Genomic DNA, 14,064 nt, shown 5'->3' on the forward strand with positions numbered 1-14,064 from the left:
GGAGAGGGGAAAGAAAGCAATTCAAAGTCTGTAGGGGGGAGAAAAGGAGCCAAGGGTGTTTATAATAAAAGTTAGTAATTTCAACCCATCTTGGAATAAATGGAAAGTCAGAACAGTCGCTTGAGAAAAGAGATGATTTATTAAGGAGTCTGAGTAAAGAGTTCCTGACAGATTATAATAATAAAAAAAAAACTCCATAGAATTCACAATTAATGAAGAAAGGGAGATCATCATCACTGTCAGAACAAGAAACTGCTGATCTCTGAACTTTGGGCTTCAGTTGTTAGATGAGCACGTGGGCAGCCGAAGCCAGGCGGTAAAGGATCCTGCAATGAAACAGGTGCAAGGAGGGAAGGCCAGGCTGCAGCCTCGTGCGTTGGTGAATGATTTATCTGGCAGAAGGCCCACACCTCCTGGGAACTGCATATCTTTCATAACTTTTCTGGTTGGAATGAACTTCTCCATTTGAACTAAGTGTGAATAATGTAACTATGCTGCTGCCTAAGATTTTATGAGATGGGCCTTTATTTTATACTGATTTCCCAGCAGTAGCAAAAGGGAGAGAGAAAGATGAAGAATGAATTTTAACTTTAAATAGAAGCAAGCTGCTTTTCCTGACCAGATTTGAAGAATTGAACTCTCTCTTGCCACTGGAAAGGAAAGAGTTGTATCTCTAAAAGTGCCAAGGAGAACGATGTAAAAGAATTTTTTTCTCAGTGTGTTTACTTTGGGATAGATACATAAATGCATTTCTCTTCACAAAAGTTCGATTTGAATGAGAACATCTGATAATTTACTAGGAAGTTCCTATCTACATCATGTTCACTATTTTTCATGCTCACTTAAAATGTCTCTCATCGTTCCTATACAAGGTATAAAACAATAGTCTTTTTTTTTTCACTACCACTCTAGGTCACTGCTTGAATATTAATAACAACAAAATAATAGGATTTAATATTCAGTGCGTGTTAGGTGCCAATGTCCTAATACAGTGTTTTACATGTATTAAATAATTTAATGCTCAGAACATTCTTTTGAAATAGTATGGTTAATTTTATGTCAACCCGACTGGGCCATGACATTCAGATATTTGGTCAAACATTATTCTGGATATTTCTGTGAAAGTTGTTTGTTTTTGCTTTTGTTTTTAATGAGACTAACAATTAAATCAGTGAGTAAAGCAGATTGCCCTCTGTAATGTGGAGGGGTCTCATCCAATCAATTGAAGACCTTAACAGAAAAAGAATGGCCTCCCCCAGCAAGAAGGAATTCTGAAAACTGACTGCCTTTGGGCTCAGATGACAATTCTTTCTGCAACATATCCTATCGTTTCTGTTTCTCTGCAGCACCCTGGCTAACACAGATAGGTACTGTTATTTTTTGTCCTTAGATGAGGAAACTGAGGATTGTTAGCTACATTTGTCTTGAATCAACTTGCAACCCCTGGCTGGGTTTTCACAATTTCTTAAGCTCATTTTTAATTCTACTGTTTAAAGCACTGAACCACAAGGCACTTAAATAATCAGACATTCCACATAGCTGAGAGCACCCATAAAACGTGAGTTTGTTTATTCCATGGACAGGAAATTTACTAAGAGCAACTCACACCTAAAGCAGCTGTCAGTTTGACCCAGTGTCATCACGAAAGCCTAGATTCTGCAAATCTTTTCACTTCTTTGACCAAAGTTGTCCCTAAAATGGTCCCCTCCCAAACGTGCCAAGATTAAAATGTCCTGTTAAGTATTCGAATTATACAATTCAAAATTGTACAGTTTTGTGGAAAAAAGAATTTGTTTTACTTTAGAGTTCCATTGACAAAGTTTCATTTAGTCAAGTAAAAGATTTCTACAAGAAATCTAAGAGTGATTTTCTTATTTATAGATTAGTATCCAGGTAAAAGTCAGAAAAAGTTTAATCTTCATCTTATTTTTATTATAAAATAGACATTAAACAGTATATTAAATTTAATATACATGAAAAATTTTAAATGATTCCAAGTAGTAAGCAAGCTTTGATTTTATTAAAATTTACTAAAATTCTATCAAATTTTCCCTATCTTCATAATTTTTACAGATTATTTCCTACCATTCTATAAGAAAATGTGAGAGAGAGAGAGAGTGAGAAGTCTAGACAAATTACTTAGGATCAGCGAGCCTATTCAGAAGTAAAAACAAGTTGTATTAATAAATTTTTAAAGTACATTACCCCCCCCCCCCGGGATTCAGACTAACTCAGAGATACTACTATCAATAACATTGCCAAAAAGTAAGTAAAATGTATTCTCGCAGCAGTTTTGTCAAGAGTAAATATAACATTGCTAAAGTAAAATGTCTAACCGAGGACACATGGTGCCACATTAGAATTAGTGTTGTGCTGGGGCACCTAGGTGCTCAGTCGGTTGAGCGTCTGACTTCAGCTCAGGTCATGATCTCATGGTTTGAGGGTTAAGCCCCATGTCAGGCTCTGTGCTGACAGCTCAGAGCCTGGAGCCTGCTTCGGATTCTGTGTCTCCCTCTCTCTCTGCCCTTCCCCCTCTCGTACTCTGTCTCTCAAAAATAAGTAAACATTAAAAAAAAAAAAAAAGAATTGTGTTGAAGAACGCCACCTTCCAGCCATACAGAGCTTTTGGGTGTGAAGAAAGTGGTCCTCTTCCTCCAGGGAAGAAGATGGGACCCACCCAAGGGAATGCAGCTTGGAGGCTGGCCCTGGCATTAGAGTTAACAGAGACAGATGTTTCAATCTTGATTTTTCTCCTTCCCAGCTTGTGTGGCCTTGGGCTAATTACTTAGCTTTTTTGAGCTTTGATTTGTTCACTTGCGGCATGGGGCTATCAATACCCACCTTATCTTTTCTGTCATCTCTTCTTGCATTTCCATGTTTCCCGATGCTTCACAGCAAATCCCGCCGTTTCTCGGTGGTCTCCTAACTTGCCTTTCCACTCCAGTTTTTAGCATCTTAATTCTCCCTAGGTTCTGCTCCAGGGAGATTTTTTTTTTAATTGGAAAAACAACAACAACAACAACACCAAAAGCAATACTTACAGGAGTCCAGTCCACCAACATGAAACCCATTAATAGCTTTCCCGCTGGTTCTGATTGTAAGCACTCCACGCTACAGTACTTGCTTTGACTCTTGATTCCTGCATCTTAACTCAGGTCTGGAGTTAGACTCAGGTCAGAGCTGGACTCACCTCTCTCCAGCTGTTCCCTCTCGCCACCCGCCCCCTATTGCTCCCTCCCTTACACACAGTATACAGACAGCTAAATTGCCTGCTGTCTATTTTGCACACACATCATGGTTTTTGTTGTCATTGTTGTTCTTCCATACTTTTGCACGTGTTGTCATTTGGGGGGGTGTTCTCTTTCAAGTCCTCCCACCTTCTTGTACACACACACACACACACACACACGATGTGACTCATCAAAATTAGTGTCTCCTTTTTCAGAAATCTACCCTGTCCTCTCTGGTCCCTTTTTTAAGTATTATTCCTGACCCTTTTTATAAAAACATACTTCTGTTAAAGCGCATATCCCAATTTATTGCAGCTCTTTTCAGACACATTTATTCCTCTATTATTTTGTGGTTGCTGGCGGACAATGGTGGTACTTTATTTATCTTTATCTTTAAATTCCAATTCCACATCAGGTATTCAGGAAATGTTTGTCATTTGGAAGAACCCATAGAAAATACCTGACACAGCGTTCACAAAATCAATAAGCACGGGTTTGTATCCCTATCCTTTGGGTAGGAAGGGAGAATGGAAGAATAAAAAGATTACTATCAGGAGAGATTCAGAACACCTGAGCCCTCAGTCCTGCTCTAATTATTAGTGAGCTACTTCTTTTTCCTTGGGTCTCTCCCTTCTCTGTACCTTTGTTTCTTTAGCTATAATACAAAGAGAGTAGATCACCTCTTTAAGGTTCTTTACTTAGGGGTGCCTGGGTGGCTCAGTCGGTTAAGCATCCGACTTCGGCTCAGGTCATGATTTCACAGCTCATGAGTTCAATCCCCATGTATGCTGAAGCTCAGAGCCTGGAGCCTGCTTCAGATTCTGTGTTTCCATCTCTCTCTGTCTCCCCCCTCCCCACCCCCACCCCATTCATGTTCTGTCAGTCTCTTTCTCTCTCAAAAATAAACAAACATTAAAAAAATTTTTTTAAAGCTTCTTTACTTAAATGCTTAACTAGATTCAAGCACAATTGGTTTATGGCTACTTGGATGATTCTACACAGTGCCAAATATATGAAAGAAAAATAAAAGCTCAGTTGCCTGGATGCTCTGATATATGGTTCTAGACAATTACAGTGAGGAAATGATGTGTAGAATGTATACATATCTTCTTTTTGCATAGTTTATAAAATGTATAGTTTTTAACACTGTCAGATGCATTGCTTCATTTTGATTATCATATCACTCAAATTATTATTTTCTTCATATATATAAGGAATCTGGGGTTTGGAGATGTTAAGTGACTTGCTTAAGACTACACAGGTAGCAGAACACTAATTTAAAGGGATACATGCACCCCTATGTTTATAGCAGCATTATTTACAATAGCCAAGATACAGAAGTAGCCAAGATACAGAAGCAGTCCAAGTGTCCATCAGTTGATGAATGGATAAAGAAGATATATATATGTGTGTGTGTGTGTGTGTATATATATATGTGTATATATATATATATATATATATATATATATAACGGAATATTATGCATCTATAGAGAGGAATGAAATATTGCTATTTGCAATGACATGGATGGAGCTAGAGAGTATAAGAGAAAAGTCAGTCAGAGAAAGACAAAACCATATGATTTTAAGAAACAAAACAAACCAGCAAAGGGAAAAAAAAGAGCAGTAGAGAGAGAGAGAAACAAACCAAGAAAGAGACTCTTAACTATAGAGAACACACTGATGGTTCCCAGAGGGGAGGGAGGGCGGGGAATGGGTTAAATGGGTGTTGGGAGTTAAGGAGTGCACTTGTGATGAGCATTGGGTGTTGTATGAAAGTGCTAAATCACTATACTGTAAACCTGTACTCCTGAAACTAATACAACACTATGTGTTAACTCACTGGAATTAAAATAAAACTTAAGTTTAAAAAAATTACACAGGTAGCAGGAAACAGCTGAAATGAACATGCCAGTTTTCTAAAAAGAAGATGATTCTACTTTCAGAGCTATCAACTGTCATCAAGATATTTAAGTCAAAGGTTGACTTTTTCACTTTTCATGGGTAATATGGATTCAAAATCAGAAGTTCAATAGTGTTCATTATAGTCATCTTTATCTGGATTATATTTTTGCATTTTTGAAATGAAAGAAGAAAGAAGGGGGGACAGAGAGAAACAAGATATTTAAAATTATCAGGTAAAACATAGTTGACTCTATATTTTAGAAAACACATTTTAGGATATTAAAAATGTTATTTTTTCCAAAATCCACTTCTAAGCAGTCTGTTCTAAACTTAAATGTCAAAAATTTTGTTTCTTATTCATACACAAATTGTGCATGCCAAAGTTCTCCTACATTATTAGTCAGTCCGTTGGCAAATGCTCCTCTTCCAGGTTGTCAGGTTCATTTATTTTTGGTTATTACAATCTGTTCATATTTTTCTAATTCATACTTTTATTAAATGAGAAAAGCTATCAAATAAATCTATTTAGGAAGTGAGCAGCTAGTCCAAAAGGAGCATCTGTAATGCTTCATAATACTGTTCCTGTTCAAAAGTGTTTTTATGTCCTGCTGTTCATTCAGAGCACTATCAATTTACAAATTTGAACATAAGACAACACGCTATTTTTTATCAACTTTAAAACATGTACTTTCAGAACTCAATCATTTTTCTGATTAGCTCTAGAGAAGAAAATATCACCTTATGAGAAAAAAAAATTAGAGTGAGGGCAATCCAAAATGATTATCAAATGAATAATTCTCTACAAACTTTTGAATATCTTCCCTGTAGTTCCCTCTTAACACTTGGCATACATTTAATTCTCTTTTCCTTTCCTGGTTTCTGTTTATGAATTTATTTGTGCAAGTGCTTTCTGTAGGTATTTTAGAGAAAAATATTATATCATATCAAAAGAACCCTTGCAAGGAAGGCAATAAAGTCTTTCTATACTTAAAAACCTAGGTTATAAATTATTATATCTTGAAGACATATGGCTGTTCCAGTAAAAGTTAACATTTACATAGGTTCTCTGATCTCATTTGATGCTTATCACAATGATGGAAATTAGTATATACTGCCTCCATTTTACAGATAAGAGAACAGACACAGAGAAAGTAAGTCAGAGGGAAGAGGTTGCAGATACAGTGAAAGGGAGGAAGTGCTCTAGAGAGGCCTATGGTGCAGCACCAAGTTCATAAAAGGCAGGACCTATCATCCTCTGAGACTAGAGAGGAAAGGGAAAAGATGGGAGCAGATGCAAGTATCTGAGTTCACTCCCACCTGGCATCTCCTCAGGGACAGGTCACTGGACAAGAATGAGAAAACAAGATTAAATGTAACCAGGGAAAAGAGTGGTGAAGATATGAAATGGGCACTATTGGAAGTAGTACAGAGAATTGCCAAGTAACCTGCCAATAAAAACACTTAGATGCCCACTGACTTGTAACAAGACTTAATCTCTATATTTAAAATACAATTAAAGTCTCTGCTACCAGGTTTTCTTCATTAGGGGGGCATACTAGAAAAAACTGCCCCCTGGAAAAAGTGAAGAAAGAAGCTGAAACATTTTTAGAGTGACCTATGGCATGGTACATCTAATATTTTAACTTATCCCCTGAAGTTTCTTATTTTTATGCCCAGATCTTTTATCTTCACCTTGTTTACATTTTATAAAATATTTCATGAAAAAACGATATAACAATACAGTTAACACAAGCTTTGTCAACCTTAATATTACACTATATTTGCCTTAGAGTTTTTTTTTTTTTTTAGGAAATTAGACATTTCAGATACAGTTAAAGCCTACTGTATACCTTTTCGATTTTCCATTCTCCTTCTTTTCCCAGACATAACTTCCATCCTGAATTTGGCATGAATCATTTTTGTGCATAATTTTACAATTTTGCTACATGTGCATGTAGCCATAAACAATATTTTATATTACTGTACACATTTTTTAAATTTGTTTAACATTTATTTATTTTTGAGAGACAGAGAGAGACAGAGAATGAGCAGGGGAGGGGCAGAGAGAGAGGGAGAGACACAGAAGCTAAAAAAGGCTCCAGACTCTGAGCTGTCAGCACAGAGCCCGATGCAGGACTTGAACCTACAAACCATGAGATCATGACCTGAGCCGAAGTCGGATGCTTCACCGACTGAGCCACCCAGGTGCCCCTATATTATTATACAAATTTTTAATTCTAAAATGGTATCAAACTGTACCTATTATTTCTCAACTCACATTTTTTATTCTCCATGTTCTGAATAGCATTGTCAATGTTGATGCATACAGTGCTATTCATTCATTTTAACTGCTGAATAGTACTCTGCTGTATGAAAATACCACAACTAATACATTTATTATCCAACTAATGAATATTTAAGTTGTTTCCAGTTCTTCTCTTAAAAACAATGCTTCACTGAAGATTCTTACCATATATTTCCTGATGCATATGTACCTAGAATGAAATTTCCAGGTTGAAATTTCAATAGTATCCTGTAAATATAAGCAAGTAACTTTCCAACATGGTTGTACTGAATTACACTCTCCCCTTCATGCTGTGTATGAGAGTTCCTGTTCCTCCAAATCTTCAACAGCATTTAGTACTTTCAGATTAAAAAAAAAAAAATCCACCCTACAATCCAGCAATTACACTATGAGGTATTTAGCCAATGTATACAAAAATACAGATGTGATGTGTTTATACCCCAATGTTTATAGCAGCATTATCAACAGTAGCCAAACTATGGAGAGACCCCAAACATCCATCTACTGATGAATATATAAAGAAGATGAATGAATATATATGAATATATATGAATATATATATGAATATATATGAATGTATATATGAATATATGAATATATGTGAATATATGAATATATATATGAATATATATATGAATATATATATGAATATATATAATGGAATATTACTCAACCATCAAAAAGAATGAAATCTTGCCATTTGCAATGTGGATGGAGCTAGAGTGTATTATGCTAAGTGAAATAAGTCAATCAGAGAAAGACAAATACCATATGATTTCACTCAAATGTGGAATTTAAGAAACAAAACAGATAAACATACGGGAAGGCAGGGAGAAAAGAGAGGGAAATATACCATAAAAGATTCTTAATGGTAGAGAACAAATCATGGGTTGATGGAAGGAGGTAGGTGAGAGATGGGCTGGATGGGTGATGGGTACCAAGAAGGACACTTGTGATGGTCACTGGGTGTGGTAGGTAAGTGATAAATCACTGAATTCTACTCCTGAAACCAATATAGCATGGTATGCTAACTAAAATTTAAATTAAATATAAATTTAAAAATATTCCATATGGAGAACAAACAGAGGGTTACTGGAGGGGTTGTGGGAGGGGGGATGGGCTAAATGGGTAAGGGGCACTAAGGAATCTACTCCTGAAATCATTGTTGCACTATATGCTAACTCATTTGGATGTAAATTTTAAAAAATAAAAAATAAACCAAGTTAAAAATATTCCAATCTGATGAGCATAAAGTATTTCGTCCATATCTTAACTTGTATTTCCCTGGCTAATAATGATGCCACTTCACAGTTGTATTGCCAGTTTGGGCTTACTTATCTATGAGTTGTGTGTGATGTCTTTTTTCTTATTGATTTGCAGTTCTCTAAACCTTCTGGATACTAATCGTTTGTCAGAAATATTTTTTTTTTCCTCAAGCTATGACTTTGAGTATAGTGTCTTTTGAATGCAGAAATTTATAATTTTGATGTAAACCAAATTATCAATTATTTTAACTTTTTGTTTGTGTCTTTTGCATCTTACTTAAGAAAGTCTCCTCTATCTATGCTGACACAATATTTTCCCCAATATTTTTGCTAAATATTTGAAAGTGTTGCTTGCTCATATTTAGGCCTTTAATCTATCTGAAATTAATTTATGCATACTGTGAGATAAGAATATAATTTTATTGTCCCAATTGTCCCAGCACCATGTATTGAACAGACCATCTGTCCTTCCTAGATTTGTAATGACACCTCTATAATTTACAAAGTGGCTTCATACGAATGAGTCTCATTCTTAGCTCTTGGTTGCATTACGTTAGACTGATATTCAAACTCTGCATCAGTTTGTAACTTTTTGCATTTTGACAGCCTCATCATGGGTCTTCATATCTGCCGAGGTGAATCTATCCTGTCTGTACTCCTTAAATTTTTAGGGTTATTCTTCACCTTTTACTGATAAATGAGAATTTTTGAATTGGCTTTTAAATTTCCATATAAAATCACATGAGAAAACAACTGTATTGAACTTTAAATGCGATTGTAATAAAAATAAATTAGGAGCTAAGTGACACTTTTGTTCTTTTGAATTTTCCAAACTCCAAACTTCCTTTTACTCAGGTATTCTAATATATCTTCCCACGGAATTTTATATTTTTCTCTTTAAAAGTCTAAAACTTCATTTCTTAGATTTTACCTAAGTACTTAGGTTTCCTGTCTTTGAAAAACTACATTTTCAATTAAAATAAATGTTGCTGATGTAGAAAGATGCAATTGGCTTTTGTATATTTATTGTGCAATCACAGTGTGCTGAGTTCTCTTAGATAGTCTGCCTGTAGATTCTTTTGGATTTTCCTGGTAGACCATCTTTTTATGTAAAGAGTGAGAGCTATATTTATTTTTCTTTTATTTCGTATTCCCACCTACTGAGCTGATTAAAGCTCCTAGCACAATCTGATTAATACCAGAGATAGTGGGCATCTTTTCGTCGTTCTTGACATGAATTGGAATGCTTTTAATGATAAATATGAAGTTTAGTTTTGATATTTGGTAGATAATATGCTATTTCGTCTTGATATTTGGTAGGAATATAAGTTATCCCTATTTTTCTATTTCTAGTTTTCTGTGAATGTTTCCCCTTAAAAAGATAGTGAATTTAATCAGATGCCTCTTCCGTTTATATATTTTTACTTTGTGTCTTTTGATTAATTACATTAACATGTTTTCTAAGGTTAAGAAAATCCTTACTTTCCTGGTATAAATTCAACTTGCTCAAGATGTTTATTTTTCAATATCTTAGTATAAATAATTTAATATAAATACTCTAACAGAAAATAAATTGCTTGATATAGCTTCCTAATATCTGTGAAAAAAGTGAAATGCATTTTCTTGAAAATATTTTTCTGACTTGTTTAATCAAAATTATATTCCCTCATAAAATGAGTGGGAATTGTCCTCTCACTTTTTAGTGTCAGAAAGAGTTTACTTAAGATTATCTGTTACCTATTTAAAAATTTAATGTTTATTTTTGAGACAGAGAGAGCACGACTGGGGGAGGAGCAGAGAGACAGGGAGAGAGAATTTGAAGCAGGCTCTGCACTGTCAGCACAAAACCTGACATGGGGCTCAAACCCACAAACCATGAGATCATGACCTGAGCTGGAGTCAACAGACTGAGCCACCCAGGTGCCTCAAGATTATCTGTTTTTTAAATGTCATCTACTATAACATCCAGATCTGTGCTATAGAATGAATGTTCATGTGCCCCTGAAATTTATATATTGAAACTTAATCCCCAATATGATGATATTTGAGGAAGAGACCTTGGAGGTTATTAGGTCGTGAGGGTGGATTCCTCAAGAGTGGGATTAGTGTCCTTATAAAAGAGACCCCAGAGAGCTTTCTTGCCTCTTCTATCATGTGAGGACTCCACAGAAAGATGACAGCTCTATGAATCAGAAGTAGGACCTCACGGGACATCAAATCTCCTGGCATCCTGATCTTGGACTTCCGAGCCTACAGAACTGTTACACAGAAATTTCTATTGTTATAACCAGTATGGCATAATAGTCTATTGTATTCTGTTAAAGCAATCTGAACAGACTTAGATAGGCTGATTTCTGCTCAAAGAATATTTCAAGTGAATATGTGCCTCTGCTCCCTTCCCAGATGGAGGGATTTATAAAGCTGAAAAATAGATGAATGAGTGGTAACTGTCATAGAAGAAGTGTAAAGTTAATCCTAAATTGGGTGCAAAGAAAGCCAGGAAGAGACACAATTGTCACCAGAGATGGTGAAACTCACCAGGAATTGGTGTTGAAACATACATCTAGAAGTGAGGATGAAGGTAGAACTGAAGGTAGGTGTAAACATAGAACTAAAAATAGGTATAGAATTTTAAAAGTTGATTAAGAATATTTAAGTTGCTAAATGGCCTTCTCCACCCCACAGAAGACTGGAAGTTTATTCTCCCAAAGGAGTAAAAAAGCAACACTAAAAACTGAGGCTTTCTTTGAAATTTTATATAGGAAAAATGGTAGCTCCAGCCTTTTGTTTGAAACTAACTCTAAGAATCCTGGCAGCAAAAATTCTACAACTCAAGAAACAGACTCTTAATTATAGAGAACGAACTGGTGGTTTCCAGAGGGCAAGTGGGTGCAGAAATGGGTGAAATAGGTGATAGGGATTAAGGAGGGCACTTGTGAAGAGCACTGGATGTTGGAATGCTATGGAAGTGTTGAATCACTATATTGTACACCTGAAATTAATGTAACACTGTATGTTAACTACACTGGCATTAAAATAAAAACTTAATAAAAATAATAAGAAATTGGTAGAAACGTGAAAAAAAATGTCTACATCCCAAGCAGCAGATTGTAAGAGACTTGTCTACAGGGTTGTCAGATGAAATATAGGGTGCTCAATTAAATTTGAATTTCAGATAAAGAATGAACAATTTTTCTTTTTTTTTTTCAATATATGAAATTTATTGTCAAATTGGTTTCCATACAACACCCAGTGCTCATCCCAAAAGGTGCCCTCCTCAATACCCATCACCCACCCTCCCCTCCCTCCCACCCCCCATCAACCCTCAGTTTGTTCTCAGTTTTTAACAGTCTCTTATGCTTTGGCTCTCTCCCACTCTAACCTCTTTTTTTTTTTTCCTTCCCCTCCTGATGAATGGATAAAGAAATTGTGGTTTATATACACAATGGAATACTACGTGGCAAAGAATGAATAATTTTTCAATGTAAGTATATTCCCTTGGGATAATTGGGCCACATTTCTTCTACAAAAATTACTCTTTGCTTAAATAAAATAAAATTTAATTGAGCACTTTAAATTTTTATTTGCTAAAAATGGCAACCTACTTGTTTGAAAAATCTGAACAGTCTTTGAGAAAACCTAAAGATACTGATATTCAGTGTCCCCTAAACAGTTTAAATTTTAAAAAGCCCCATTCATGTGCAAAGAGCTCCCAATCAGCTTTTTAGTGTCCCATTCTTTAAAAAATAACTTAGTAAATGAAAAATCCCTTTATTCATTAATAGCAACTGTTAATACTCTGAGTCGATACGACCCCAGCTACACTTTCTGGAGAGTATACACCTTATAGAGTAATTCTCCAAATATCAGTTATCTGAGCTCTTATTTCCCTACCATGCAAATCCAATATTTCTCACCGTAGAATTTTTTTTCCTAAAAATCTAAGGAAACAGAGACTGTTATGGAAGAATGTGGAGCTATATCATGCTATTCTGTTGACTTTATTATTATTGTGCTCTTAAGGGTTGTTGTTAATCCTGCTGCCAATTGCTACTTTCGTTTGAGATAAAATTCACATGAACATAAAATTAACCGCATTAAAGTGAGCAAATAATTCAGTGGCAGTTAGTGTATTCACAATGTGTGCAACCTTTATCTCTATCTAATCTAATTCTAACTTCAGGTAATAACTAAATACTGCTTCATTAATTAATTAATTTTGTTCCTCTAATTGTTTAAGTTTTGGCCACTGGGAGATTTTTCAGTTGGCTTTTGTTGTTGTTGTTGTTGCCCCTTTGACATAACCCATCAATGTGTGTTTTTTTTCCAATTCTACCTTTGTTTTTTTTCCAATTCTACCTTTGACTGACAAATATTTGAGTTGGTCTTGATTATTATTATTATAATAAATTGTGCTGCTAGGGACATCTTTGTACATCTCTGGTACAGAAGTTAATTTAGAAAATTCACTTTAAATGGGAATATCTCTATCATATGAAAATGCCAAATATTTTTCCAATTTGTTAGCACTAATTTATACTCCTACCAACAGTGTATTTAAGCTGTCCTACTGAGTCACATTCTCTGCAACACTTGATATTGATAGGCTTCAGGTTTTGCGAATCTAGTAGCTATAAACAATGTTATATTTCATTTCTCTATTAATCAGGTTAAGTATACTTTGAAATACTTATTTGTCATTCATATTTTCTTCCTGTGAAAGTTTCTTCACAAATTTTGTCCATTTTTCCATTTTGATTTTGAGTCTATATTTTTATTGATTTATGGCAATTCTTTGGCAGTTGTATATATCACAAACATCTTTTATTTTTCTATCTTATCACTTTCCGTCAAGCATCTTTAATAAAGAAATAAGTCCTTAAGTTCAATGTAGTAATTTTATCTTTGTTATTCTGATTATTAGTAAAATCATGAATATTTTTCTTTCAGTATTGTTCCTCTATAAGAAGGTATTAGAAAGTACTTGCTTTAGGATTTATACTTGTGTTAGGTGGTGTCCAAGAGGGTTTAAGGAAGGGGGATTTTTTTGGATGGGGCTATTTCTATGATTATCTTAATAAATATTATCTAGGAGAAAAGACTAGAATAAGGCTATAGTTTTAATTGGTAAAGAAGCAACACTCATGCATAGTATCCAGGATATGAAGATGTTTGGACATTTTGTGGTTTGGGCAATATTTATGTTTTCATCTTTGGTCAAATCCTAACTCAGCCAGTTCACAGCAATATCAGAGGAGATCAGGCGCACTCAGGGTAGTATGGCCGTAGACCGTTCATAGCAATATCAAGGGCTATATGGTTATACCAGGCCAAGTCCTGGATCAGGAGCTATTCTTCTC

Source organism: Panthera uncia, chromosome B1 (assembly GCF_023721935.1).
Source record: "Panthera uncia isolate 11264 chromosome B1, Puncia_PCG_1.0, whole genome shotgun sequence".
NCBI lineage: Eukaryota > Metazoa > Chordata > Mammalia > Carnivora > Felidae > Panthera > Panthera uncia.